This window comes from Gekko japonicus, unplaced genomic scaffold, assembly GCF_001447785.1.
Source record: "Gekko japonicus isolate JY-2015 unplaced genomic scaffold, Gekko_japonicus_V1.1 scaffold241, whole genome shotgun sequence".
Classification (NCBI taxonomy): Eukaryota; Metazoa; Chordata; class Lepidosauria; order Squamata; family Gekkonidae; genus Gekko; species Gekko japonicus.
This window is the reverse complement of record NW_015160216.1, coordinates 849,836-864,773: the sequence shown is the minus strand read 5'-3', so window position 1 is coordinate 864,773 and position 14,938 is coordinate 849,836. Positions and strand designations below refer to the sequence as shown.

The window sequence follows — 14,938 nt, the reverse complement described above, 5'->3', positions numbered from 1 at the left end:
GGGAAGAGATATAAAGTTTCAGTTTTAGAACCACTGGATATAAAACCATTGCTGGCTGCATAAGTAGACTTCAAAGCAGATTTGCTAATAAAAAGACATAAATCTTATTTTGTAAGCAGAAGACACTTGGGATTCAAACAGTAGAGTTCACATATGACCCGCAAGTACCTAGGGATTTCCCATTATGCACCTAGCGCTTCCCACTGTTAAATTATTCCTGTAAACAATACTGAAAGCAAAAAAAGATGACTTCTCCCCAAGTTATTGCAACAGTCCTGTTCTTTTTTAAAACCAGTCAGTCTTTTGAAGATCTGTGATTAAAGAGTGAAATATATTTCTTCTCTAGTATAAACTTGTTCAGATTACTTCCTATTGATCTTTTGAGTCATAATTTTGGCACTAAATTGTTTTTCTGTTACAAAATATAAGCAATAGAGAACAAATGATGTAATCTATTTAAAATCTTGGCTTATTTTTTCACATAACCAAGAGAAACATGTTTGTACAAAAGTGTAAAACAATCAGAGAATGGTGGAAATGAAAACCAAGTGAATATTTTTTTAAAGAAATATGCTAAATATTGATTCTCTTTTTTCAGAGATCAAAAAACTTGTCCATGTAAAAATAATACAAATTAGGTTAAGTACATTGAAGTAGGAATAAACTCACAAAAATATTAGTTCATGCACTTGTCAATGCACCTTAGGCATGATCCACACAACACCTGCTTTGCATGCAAAAGATCCTAAATGCATCCACTAACACTTCCAGTTAAAAAGATCAGGGAGTAAGCAATGTGGACCACTTCAACCTGACACTCTGGGGAGTCACTGCCAGTCACAGGACACAATACAGACCTTGATAGACAAATCATCTGATTCAGTATATGGCAGCTTCATGTGTTCATCTGTACTATTATTTTATAAACATTTCTCATGAGCAAAGTACTTCACACATTTTAGACACAATCCAGTACATTATTAAGTACACTTGGCCTTTTTAACTCAGTGTTATATGATAACACACAATAAAACTATTACATGGGTGCCATTCCAATTTTACAGGTGTGGGATCAAGAGGAAGCTGGCAATTCTTCTCCAGAGAAGTACACCAAAGCAGCATTATGATCAGTGCCATAGACTGCTGCTTTTCCTGCTTAAATTGACTTCTGCACAACTACCCTGTTTCCCCAAAAATCAGACCTACCCAAAAAATAAGCCCTAGCAGGATTTCTATGCATTTGTGGTATAAGCCCTAGTGTGTCTTCTTGAGAAAAAATAAATATAAGACAGTGTCTTATTTTCGGGGAAACACGGTATTTCTTCTCCCCAAAAGCCATTCCAGCACCCATTCATAAATGCTAATAATTATATTTCCAGGAATGTTTTGGTGCCAACTGAAGATAAATGGTTCCACCTTCTTGCGAGTTTCTGACCCCACCCCCCACCCCTAGGTATTGAAGAATAGGAGCACAGGAAACTCATGAGATAATGTCTTTTATATCATGTTCTTTGAGGTCGTACACAGTCCTTCAACTTTCCTGGGAAGAAAGTAGCAAATGAACTATACTACACATCAGACCGTTGATCTGTAAAGCTGCCTGGCTATAGCTCTCCAAGATCTCAGACAGAGGTCTTTCACATCAGCTGCTACACTTGCTTTTAACTGGCAATTCCAGCACTGAACCTAGTATCTTCTGCATGGAAAGCAGATGCTCTACCACTGAGCCATGGCCCCACCCTTCCAATTTAGCTGAACATGGCATTTACCTAGCCACTCAATTTTAAAATATGTTTTCCAGTGACTGATTGAACAAGATGAAGTAGTTTTGGTTGTTATACCATAAATGGTTCCACCTTCTTGCGAGTTTCTAACCCCACCCCACCCCTAGGTATTGAAGAATAGCAGCACAAGAAACTCATGAGATAATGTATTTTATATCATGTTCTTTGAGGTTGTACACAGTCACCCAGCAAGCTTCATGTGAAGCAGTGGGGAATCAAGCCTGGTTTTCCAGATTAGAGTCTGCCACTCTTAACTGCTACACCATGCTGGCTCTCTTTGCTTGGGCAAATCAAGGAGATTTCCATAGTAGTTTATTCCAATCCACTCACTACTTTTTCTGTTCAGTGAGAGGAGGAATTATATAAGAACCTTCAGAATCTAAAGCCCAAAGAAATGTACTGGTGTGGTGGGATGAGAGACAGATCCTCAGTTTTACAAAGTTTGCTAGGTGACTCTTGACTGCTCTCATTCTCTCCTGTCTCACAAGCTTATTGTGAATTTCGAAAGGAGGAAACAATGCATACTACTCAGAGCTCCTGGGAAAGAACAAGAGGATAAAACCATGATAGATAACAAGAATTAACATGGTGAACTGCCTTAACATCTTCACACTCTTCCTAGGCATGAAGAAAGGGACAGGGCTGGGAAGCAGGAGGGGGAAATGGTTGTGGTAGAAAGGAAGATTGAAGAAATGGAAGGGAACACTCATGAGTGCAAATGTCCAGTTGACAATTCTCCCCACAAGGTAACAAATGAACAGGCTCAAGCATGCACATTATGATCATAACCTCCTTTAAAAATATGCCTATGTTGCTCATGTGTCAGGTTTACCACCCTGCACTCACAGAAAGTTTAACAGCAGCTAAAATGTCCAGTTGACAATTCTCCCCACAAGTTAACAAATGAACAGGCTCAAGCATGAACATTATGATCATAACCTCCTTTAAAAAATATATGCCTATGTTGCCCATGTGTCCCGTTTACCACCCTGCACTCACAGAAAGTTTAACAGCAGCTAGTAATTTCAGGTGTGTAGCTGTATAGGAGCAGCTGTGTAGGTGTGTGTAGCAACACCACCCTCTCTCCCCCCCCCAACAAAACCAGGAACCCAGTGGCAACTTAAAAGTTTTTTTAAAAAAATTCCACAAGACCTGACATAAATTTAGACTTCAATGTTACACAGGACTCTAATGTTATAATATCTAGTACTTGATCATTAATTTCGCACTACAATTGCTTCAGGAATTGTTTTTTGCCTGCTGAAGGGGCACAATATATGAAACACTTCTTACCTTTGGTATGTTCACATGTGTGCAAGACAGAAAATCCCAGAAAGACACAACTATATTCCCTAGCTTGTAAATCATGGTTTATTACATTTGTTCAATTCCTTTGGCTTCTAGAACAGGACAAAGACCAGAGGAATAATGCAGACAACAAAACCTACTGTGTTTCACGTCCACATACAGTTAGATGCTAACTAAGAAACACAGAGTTTTGATAAAGTAAAGACAGCAGTATGTGCTTTTCAATAACTCTTGATGAAGAACTACAGGATTTAAGATATCTCCTAGCATTATTACCTCATGCTTGAGACTCTCATGAATTAAAATACAACAGAAATAATTCAGATGCTCTTAGTGTACTACATACTGTATGAAATTTTAAAAATGGACTGTGGCTTCAAGCCAAATTCCAGTTTTCCTAAGTTAACTATAAACTGAAATAAAACAATTTTGACTTTTAAAATGTTTTAGCATTGTTATGGCAACATCAAGACTAAGTCATGTCTAGTTAGGTCTAGCTCTGCCATTAGAAAAGAAGGGGTGTATAGAATTATATTGTACTTTTGCAACACTCAGCATAATAACACAAGACTGTACTACCAGCCATAGAAGTGCTCATTGTCCCATGAACTGGTATAGCCATTATTATTACTAGTAGTACTAGGAAAGCCTTTCATAAGGTGTTGGAATTACAGGTGGATACCAGTGCAATTTAGAATACTCATTACATTTCTTGTACAAAAAAAAAATTAAGCCAACCCTCTGCCCAAATAATGGAGCTTAACTTTGCATTATACAGAAATAATGGCGAACCCAAAAAAGAGAGTAAATGCCCTTCCCTCTCCTTGACCTTAGTTTTCCCTCTTGTCCTCTGTACCCCCATCCTCCTACCTCAGGTTTGCCTTCCATCCATCTATCGAGATCTTGTTTTTCTAACCTGCTTTCCCTGCATGTTCCTTGCATGCTAACCTAACTGCCTTCCCTTCCCTCACTTATCTGCTTGTCTTTTGGCTTCACTGCTCTGTTTCCCAGCTAATTTGGTCTTCCCTTCCATATACTCTTTCTCCTCACTCACTATCATTCCTCTGTACATTGGCTTGCCTGGTTCCTTTCTCCCCAATCCTTTCATCTGCTCACCTTTTCAGTCCTACCTAGCATGGTGAAGAAGGGTGTTGAAGCAGGCTGCTACTACTGGGGGAGGGGTAAGTGACCTCCCCCCAGGTTTTGTTCCGCAAGCCTGAGTTTCCCCTGTATACCTTATGTGTAGGTTAGTCATGGGTGGCTCCCCCCCCTTGCAATTTTTTTTATCTGTGCTGTGAAGCCACCCACCACTATTAGACATATGGTTTTAATAGGAAGAATGTAACACCTCTAAGCCATAGCTAGTAGGAGAGATAACATTTTCCTCTACATACTCAAACAGTGTGATAATTTAGCTTTCCAGTCAATGTACAGCATGCACTCCCTTTTAAATTATACATGGGAATTCAAGATATTATGTGAGGTCAAATTTCTTTATACTCTGCAGTGTCTGAAGGCCATGAGTAAAGGAAATTCTTTTGAGTTAGGAGGAATGTGTTTTAATTATCTTGCAGATCTATGTCCTACAGCAGTAATCCCTCACTCTTAGCAATTATCTATAATATATTTTAAGAGGGAAAATGATCATAGCATATTGTTGTTCTGAATAACATAGAATCACACAACTGGAAAGGCATCATGATTCAGCCCCTATGCATCAAGACAGAATATCCTATATGCTAAAAAGCATCCCCATGAGATGCTGTTACAACCTTTTCTTGAACACCTCCCTGGAAGAGGATATAATCTTCCCATGAAACTTGTTCAACTGATGAGCTGTTCTAATAGTTAGATACCTTTTCTAACTCTTAAATCTACTTAAAATTATATTATCCTTGTTGAAAAGGCTCACCTTTCTGGAGCCTTCCAAAACCTATATTGGCAAATTCCAACTGCAAGGTATACATTTCCTATTGCCTGTCCTCATACAATTTGCCTTTGCCACTGGTTGTGCTCTCCTCTGAATTCTTTCAATCTTGATAACTTCCTTCTTTATATTATGGTACCAAGCACGGGTCATTTCGTAGAAAAAGAGGTGCAGGAGCTTATTAGCACAACTCATTAGCATAACTTATTTGCATATGCCACACCCCCTGACATCACCAGAAGTGTGTCCACTGGACTGTTTTGGATTGCTAGCTATTGGGGGGGGGGGACGTGCAGATCTGTCCTTGCAGAGGAGGGAGAGCTTGTACCTGAATAAACCTTGGTCTTAAAGGTGCCACTGGACTGTTTGGGGCGGGGGGGGGGGTTTTGCAACTTACCTGGCTGCTTCTTGCTCTGACTGAGGGCTGCTGGAAGCAGGGGGTGAGGCTTGTTGCATGTGCCCGCCCCCTGGGCTCTTTACTGCCGGAGCTCCGCTCCTGTGCGCTCCGGCAGGAAATGACCCCTGGTACCAAGAATTTAATTCATGACTTTACCACTGCTGGAACGGGAGTTGGTGGTTGTGTGTTTAGTGATTTCTACAGGTCTTTCTGTGCTTACTGATTTTTAATATGACTAATGAAAATTTTCTTTTTTAATCTGTTTAGCATGCTTTTCTTTTGTGTATTTATTATTGCACTTTGCAATGAATTGCTTTTGCATTTGAAAATCACTTTGGCAACTTTGGTATAAATCCATGATATAAATAACTAACATTCATGGCTTAGAAATGCTGCTGACACAACATAAAGTGACACTAGTTTTTGTTTTTTGTTTTTAACTACAGCATCATAACCCTGCGTGATGATCACGTTCAAGTGCTTTTGTCCTTGCTGACTTTCAGCATGGGCATACTGATGTCTCCACAGCTCACTACTATACCAAATGCAGGGTTTGACGAGGGCAGAATTCATATATGAAAAGGGAAAAAAGGAATTAATACCTTCTCAATAAAAAGAGGAGTCATACATTACCAGAAGAGATAGTCCATCACAAGAAAGCCACCACAAACAGTATTCTTACCTAGAAGAAAGCAACAGTGAACTACATCAGTTCCACTCAACTAAAACAGTTTCAAAACAACATTTTGATGATATCCTGGCAACCAGAGAACACAAAAAATAAGGAAGCAACACTAGAACAGGAAATTGCCATTTCATTCAAATAATAATTGACATTAACAGGAAAACCACAATGAACGTAGACAAACAACTGCTAAAGGAAATTCAGCATTAGGTAGTGCTGTGAAATTTGCCTGCAACAGCCACCCAAGGGACCAACAAAATAAGGTTTAGTTGTTTTTGGGGGGGGACACCTTATACTAGAAAAACCATATGGGATTTAAAAATGCAACAATTTATGATGCAGTTTATCTTTTGGAAATACAGCTTCGCTGCTGCTGTGAAAAGGGACTGATAATAAAACAGCAAGTATCAAAGCAAAAGCACAGCCATATTAGTCTGTCATACTAAAATAAAACAAAAATCCAGTGGCACATTAAAGATTAACATCTATTTTGATCATCTTTCCTATGTGCAAACAATATGGGTTGAGATTCAGTGACTGGAGCTTTATCTTTTGGGGGACAAGCCTATTAAAGTCAGATATGATGGAGATGTATAAAATTACAAACATTAGAAGAGTAAACAAAGAAAAATATATATCCCTGTTGTCTAAGTACAAGGAACTGTACTCATCCAACTCAACTAATGAGTTCAAGACAAATCAAAGGAAACATGTCTTCATGCAAAGAGAAATCTACTATGAAACTTTCAGCCACAAATTGCTCTGATGGCCTCTAGCTGAGATGGCTATGAGAAAGGTTAGGACTATTTCATAGAAGATAGGACTAAATTAGGCAGAGGATCAGTTCAATCCATGCTTTGGTGTTACACAAGCAATCACTGGGATCCTTCTCTCACATACAGATTCCCTATTTGTAGCAAGCGATAGCTTGTTGTTATATCTAAACCATGCAAACTATGATTTGCCACAAAAGGGCAGGGCCTTAACTGTGAATTTTACTTATGAAAGCTAAAATGCAGTATCTATATTCAAGTGCAACATGCTTTATTTCTCCATGCAAACCATAATGACATTAACAATTTTCTTCCACAACTGTTCTGATTCCCAACTAGCTTATATGGTTTTGCTTCTCATAAAATGTGTGTCTCTTGCAATTGCAAACAATTTTAGAAAACATTAATGAGACTTTACTCAACTGCAGCAGAAATAATAAGTTATGTCATTGTATCTATGTTAATAATGCAATCACTTTGGATTACTGAATCTGGCAAGATGATACAAGCATTATTTGGTTTAGCAATTCCTGCCCTCCTTTCACTCTTCCTGAAGCATATCCTATGTGCTGCATAATCAGACTGTGTTGGTGTAATCCATATTATGTAAGCAGCATGCAACATATAAGCTGTGGAACTGGCAAGATCTTTGAGAAAAGTTCACAGTGTCTTGTAGGCACAGGTTATTGTTGTCCCAGGAAGTCAATCCACTTCTCTGTGTTTTGCCTGATCTTGCTGTAGTGGTATAATTCCATGGCTGCAGTGACAAAATAAAATATAAGGTCTCACTACTTGGCTTTATAAAAACCACATAATTTTGAGGTTTTCTGTAACAGACACTTCCTTTTCAATAATTACAGCACTTTTCAAAGGGCCTTACACCTCCCGATTGTCTAATTTATTCTCACAGTAGGCAAGGCTGAGAAAGAGACAAGCTTGCCCAATGCTGCTTAGTGGCTGAGCTGGGATTCATGGCTAGCTTTAGCCACGTCCAAGCACAGTGCTTCACTGCCGCCTCCATGTTGACAGATTTTAAGGCACTGACTTCGTTCAGGAACAAACTTAAATCTTCTGGAGGTGGTGGGAAATTGAACATAAATGTAACTCTTCTTCTGCCACAGTTTCAACCAGGCCATTAATGGAATTGCTTACATGTTAAGCAGAAGATTTTTCAACTCTGCTTGACATTTAGGCATGTTTTAATAGAGCAGTAATAATACACATATATAAACACACCTCATAGGTTATAATAAAGCACACTAGTGATTGTATTGAGTGTATGGTCTGAACCATGCTGGCAAGTCTTAACTCCTTTGGATGTTCATCAAAATCATGGAAAGAAGGTACCCGTACTGTACTGAGCTTTGCTTGGGTTCCCCCCCCCCGCCATGGCAACCATGCCTACTACTAAAGAGAAAAGATGCTGTCAAATCAAAACAGCAGCACAAAATGCTGTAAGAAAACCATTTTATCACATGTAGGTCTCTCCACCACTTGTTTGAGCTCAGCAAACACACACACACCCCCAATAACAAGAAAACCCTGAGCAGTCTCAGTAAGAGAGAAATTTCCACAGTGGTTTGAATCACTAATGCCTCTCCACTTTATATCATGGTTCACTTATCAATGCAAAACATGCGTAATGTTTCAGAAATATAGGGCCTGAAACAAAGCTACTCCTAATCAGATCTGGCATGAAAAGGGGAAAAAAATGAACAGGGTGAGGTAAGTGTGATCATACCCTGCAGAAGAACAGCAGATGGCAGGGCTTCAGCACATTACTTAGACACTAAACAGTAGAGAGCTAGAGATAATTCTCAGGTAAACTTTCCATGAGCCACGACGTCATCCTTCCCTAACCTCCCAGCATTAATCATGTCACTAGTAACCTGATGCAATCAAGGAAGAATGTCTGATTTACAGGGAGGCAGGGCAAGGCAAAGAGAACAAACACACTGGCATGTCAAGAAAGGCAAGGCCAACTCAGAACTTAATTTCAGCTCTGTAACTCAGAACTTAATTTCAGCTCTTTGCCACCCCAAAAAGGCAACAAATAGGGTTCTTCCCCCTTCCAAGGCATGTCACTTGTATAAAGATTCCCTGAAAAAGGACCATTCCTTACAGAATGATTTTTCCATCTCAGGATGGAAGGGTCCCATGACTGAAGACCTTGAAGCAGCAATGCAAAATACTGCTGAGGCTTCTGCTGTAACTAAACATTATGAGAGTTGCTTGGCTGCCATCAAAAGCATCAGACACGCACCTCATTCTCTCCCCCCTCCCCCATTGCTATAACGTTTGATATTCTAAACTGTATGACATGATTTCACCAAGCTCTGAGTTCTTTCACCTCTGCAAACACCACCCAATTAAGCAGAGTTAGGGCAGAAAAGCCTAGACAGCAATAAAGTCACATCATGTGTTTTGGTTACCAGCCATTACAGAAGAGTGGGAAGAAGGACAACACAGGGCTGGTGTCTTTGTATCAGCCAAGTGTCTCTTGATATCTAGATCTTCTTAATCTGCATAGGATTTTGTAATCCAAGATGCCAAACAGACCTGGAAGTGGCAACAGCTACAAGTCCTCTGCAGGCCTGTATCTCTGACATGTCTCCAATGAAACACAATTGGGATCCAAACGCTGCATACAGGAGGCCTGTCCAGCTTCCTCCTTCAAATGGCATCTATCCTCTAATATCCTAAAAAATTGGAGCAGCTTCCAGATTCCATTTGAAGCATAAAGGGCTGCTGGTGGTGTTTGAAATACCACTGAGTAGTGATTTGAGGACCAGTGGACAATGGAGCGGTTTCCTTGTTTGCTAAATCCTGGTCTCTAAGTGCCCAGATCAAGTGGCAACAATGAGAACTAGTTTAACTGGAAGAAGACATGAGAATACTTGCCAAGTGACCAGATCAAACAGACTTTTCATGCCATACACATCACAACAGTAATACATATGATAATGTGTGGGGGTTGGGAAGAATAGGGCATTTCATTCGTGAATCAGCACAATTCATTATGTTGTGTTAAGTATGACTTCTGTTATCATGACATTGGGTAGTAACGCAAATATAAATAGCCATTTAAATTAGAGTTAGCTCCTTGGGAAGCAGTTTATCCTGTCTCTATTCTGAACATATGATACACATCTCCCTAGTCTGATACCTAACAAACATTCCCTTAGAAGGAACACTAGAAGACACTGGTTTGTGATATTACATTTTTCCTTTGTATATTACATTTTTCCTTTATATGGTCAGAAGCACTGACTGCTACTCAGTTTCACAAAAAGGGTTATGCAAGGACACTGCATAGTCTAGAATCCAGGCTTTTAGCATGGAACATCAGAAGTTTCTGTATACAAACATGTCCCCGACCCCCTAAGTGTCCAAACACACATGGTCACCAACATCAAGGGGAGGGGGGAATCAGATGTGAGCAATTTTTAGACTCCTTTCTTCTGGGTATTACCTTAAAGAATAGCACAAGGTATGAGTATGATACATACCATATTTAACTATCACTGGGGAGGAGGGTGAGGTAGTTAACCTGCCTCAGTTGCAGAACTGGGTTGGTGCCGCAAAACTCTTGGATCTTGCTTTCTCCAAAAACCCAAGTCCCAGCCTGATGGCCGAACTCTAACTGCAACCAGCAGGAACAGACCAATTGAAAAAAAGAAACTAATTACTTAACAAACATGCACATAAAATCAGTGGCCTGTATCCAATTACATATTTTGAAGATTTAAGAGAATTTAAGGTTTCATAAAGGGCGTGGCAATTGCTACCATTGCAGACTCCCACTCTGCCCCCTACGTTCTTTCTAAGTGTCCACTGACCACCAAAAACAAAGTTGCAGGGAACTCAGTTGTATTCAGCGGGAGGGGAGAATTGGCACAAATAACTGCCCTCAAGATAATGCCCCTAAGCTTTCAAAGCTGCATGGATACAGGCCACAGGAAAAGAAGGCCCGGAGTCTAACAAATTCAGACTTGCCTATTGACTCCAACAGTACCATTGCTAGTTGGGTCTGAGCACACCAGGATCCACGGCACTGCTGGTGCTACTGCAGCTCTGCTGGTGCTACTGCAGCTTGGCTCAGCTTGCTCAGCACAGTCCAGGAGCTTTCCTGGTGGGTAAGGGCCAATCAGCGCCTGCAAGCAGTGTGAGCACTTACACAGAAGGTGAAACGTATTATACTACCCTCAGTGAAAGCAGAGCCTTTCATATTTTTTGCCTGTATATTGTTGAGTTGTCATGTCATGAAACATTTACAAGTATTTCAACAAAAAAAATAAATTTCCAAGTAAAGTTTTGAATTTGTTTGAAAATAACAGTTCAACCATACGAAATTGCTTTAATTAATTTTTCTCCTAATAAAAGAGTTCAGTTTGGGCTATTTGGAAAAACTTCTGAGATGCTTTATTCAGCTAAGATAAAACCGTCCATTTTTTAAAAAAGCTTCTCACTTAAAAAGCCTGGGTAAAAAAGGGCCATTTAACCCTGCCACGTAAAGCTGGCAAGGCTACCCCCCCCCCTGAACTGCTACTGGAAAAAGAGTTCTATACATAGGGTGCCACCGTGGTGAAAGCCATCTCCCTTGTAGCCACCCCACCCACTTCTCCAGGTGGCGTACATGGAGGAAAGCCTGTCAGATCTTAATGGGGGGGACAGGAATATATGAAAGAAGGTGATCCTTCAAGCATTTGTGCACAGACCATTTAGAGCTTCAATGTGAACTGAGCCTAAAAAAATACGGAATGATTACATTTGTTAAAGACTGCTATGATATGTGCCAGCCCCAGATTCGACGGCAGCATTTTGTACCAACTAAAGTTCCTAGAACATTTTTCAAGGGCAGCCCCATGTAGAACATGTTGCAATAATAAATACAAGATACAACCACTTGCTGCAGCTGCTCATGGTAAATATATAAAGATTCTTTACATAAATAGTGTTTACTTACTATGGAAATCTGGAACTCTTTTATCTGATTGATTAGGACTTAATAGGACCTAATGGAATCTGTTGGAAGGAGGTACTTTGAATCTTCAGCAACTGAATGCATCAAGAGGAATATCTTTTATTCCCTGGAACCACACCTGCCACTGAACTACTACAGTTAAGCAAATTCAGGTGTTTGTAAGAATTGTTCTCAACTTACAATGAAATGTTACACAATTGATTAATATCGCATGTGGTTTTCATGTTCCTTTGCATCAACAGTTCTTTGGGAACTGTTAGTGCTGGATACTGCAATTGAAATCATAGCTTTTCTAACAAGTTATGTCATGTTCTCACAATGTATTGTTTCATCTCACCATACTACATGCCATTTTGTTAGGGGGAAAACAACTACGTGCTGCTTTCCTTAAGCCTACTTCAATTCTTAATTAGCAGGCAAAAATATACAGGGGGCTTGTGGCACCTTAAAGACTAACAAAAGTGTATTCCAGCATAAGCAATCTGAAGAAATGAGCTACAGTCCATGAAAGCCTACCTTGGGATAAAACTGGGTTACTCTTCAAGGTATCATTAGTTTCCTGGTTATTTTTGCTGCAACAGACTTGCATGGCATTATCATCATAATCAGCAGTCAGTTTCTTTCCTTTCTTTGCAAGTCTGAAGAGTTCTAAATTTGGTCCATAATGGTACATTTTGGAGTAATTACAGTTTTCCTATTAATTTTCAGGCTACAAAAAAAGTGTCATATCTTTCACAAACTGTTTTTTTTCTTACCAATTCTGACATAATGTCTTACAAGTTTTGTATTGATTGGACTTGTGGTTTGAGAATGAGTCACAGATAGAACAAAACTTGGCAGAAGTAAGGAGAGAGTACCTAAATGCTTCTCAAGAGCTAGCAGAGCACAGTAGAAAGAGTGCAGAGTCAGGGAGATCTGGATTCAAATCATTGCTCAGTTACCTGGCCTGTTGTACAAACTGCTGTCTTGGAGACTAACCTATCATTTAAGGTTCTTATGAATGTAAAAGGAACTCCTCATAGGTTGCCGTGAGATTCCTCAGAGGGAACGCACGATATAAAAATGCTAAATTAAAATGCAGATGTTAAAAGCACTGCTGTTGCGCAGAAAAAGATAGCATAAATGCAAAGATTGAGCAAAACCTATGGTGCCCACATAAAGAGAATCACAGAATCATAGAGTTGGAAGGGACCTCTCTTTTCATTCTAATTTCAAATGGAACATCTTTCAAAATTCTGATTAATTGATCTCCGATTTTCAGGGGTGACGCAGATGTAGTCCTTAAAATTTGGTCCCTGAGACGTTGTTTAGTAAATTTCACGACCACTTCAGCTGGCAACTTGACCACTTCAGCTGAAAAATTGCTTCCTGACTCCAAAGAGGCGATCAGCATTTCCCTGGGCATTTAAGTAAAGGCCACAAGAACTAAGTACTGATACAACCCCTTCCTGCCCTCCCTCTCATGATCTGCCTAAGTTCACAGAATCAGAAGCTGAAGCATTGTTTGAAGACTGGACAAAATGTCTTTCTCCCACAGAAAACTTGGCCATTTGAATCATCCTGTTAAGTAATACCAAGTTTCTCCTACTAGCACACCTCACACGGCTACAGGAATTTGCATTATAGCTACTATTTCAATACCTTACCAATTACTGTTATAAGTTAGCAGGGGTCGTTTCATAGAAAAAGAGCTGCAGGAGCTCATTAGCATATGCCACACCCCCTGACATCACCAGAAGTGTGCACCAGCCCCTCTGACAGGCAGAAGCACCTGGGATCCATTCTTTCCCCCCTCTCCCTTCCCTTTGCCTTTAAGTCGGGCGAAGGAAAAGGGGAGGGGGAGGATCTCAGGCGCTTCTGCCTGACAGAGGTGCTGGCATGCCCACAGCCAGCCTGGGTGAATTATAGAATCATAGACTCATAGAGTGGGAAGGGACCTCCAGGGTCATATAGTCCAACCCCCTGCACAATGCAAAAAATTCACCAATACTTCCCCCCCACACACACCCCCAGTGACCCCTTGCTCTATGCCCAGAAGAGTGGGGAGAACCCTCCAGGTTCCCCTGCCAAACTGGCCTGGAGAACAATTGCTTCCTGACCCCAAAGTGGTGATCAGCATTTCCCTGGGCATCTGGGAGTTTAATGGTGATATCTGTGAGACCAGAAGATGAAGGTAAGATCAGCACCTAGCGATGAGTGGTGACTGAGGGTCGCGTAGGGTACTTTGGGGGGGGTGTCAGTGGAGTAGCCTGCCTCTACCTGGTGTCTTAGGTTTGGAGCCTGGTGCATATGGGAGATACAGCAGTTAGCAAAAGCTCTCGGGTCAGGCGGAGAATACCATGCCCCCTTGATTCTGGCATCTCCCTTGGAAATTGGGCCAAACCCTAAGGAGCTAGTGATTCTAGCCGAGCAGAGAGAGAGAGAGAGAGAGAAAGGGGTTTGTGGGAGGTTTGTTTCATGCATTGATACTCAGAGGCTCAAAGCCACCTGTGGCTCTTCTGCGTACCATCCCATGTTGCACCTGTCCCTGGTTCCAGAAAAGTAGGCAAGGCCACGGCCTGGTGGCTCTTTATAGTGACAGGTGGTTCCCACCTTACAAGTTCCTGCCTGAGGGACTGGAGGATGGGTATGCTGTGAGCCTCCCTCACCCGTGAGCCCCCGTGCTAGGGATGGAAGAGCCCTTCTTCTCCAACAGCTCCCCACCTTCTCTGCAGCCACTGCACTCTCATCCTAGGCACCTGGGCAACTACCAGGAGGAAAGCAAACTGGCCACCAAGAAGAGATAGTAAAACCAGCATCACCGTAGTGGCAGCGACAAAGGAAAAGAGCACGCTGGCCACAGTGGGATGGTGCTGGTGGAGGTACCATTGGCCTAGTACACTTAGCGCAGGAAGGTTTCGAACTACAAATCACAGGGGCGGGATACTCAAGAAGGTCGGTGCCCACATATAATAGAAAATCCACTGCTGTGCCATGATCCAGACCAATTCATTGTGCCACAAGCACAAAACACAGGTCTTCTGATGAAAATTTTAAAAATACACTGACATTTCATTTTCGCAGTGTTTTTATCTTTCCCT

General features: G+C 40.9%; 1 protein-coding gene across 3 annotated transcripts in view; it reads left to right on the top strand.

Moving 5' to 3' along the window:
* The window catches only part of FILIP1L (filamin A interacting protein 1-like), a 250,396-nt gene that overhangs the window by 103,121 nt on the left and 132,337 nt on the right, over nt 1-14,938 (top strand). The gene's annotated exons all lie outside the window — the stretch shown is intronic.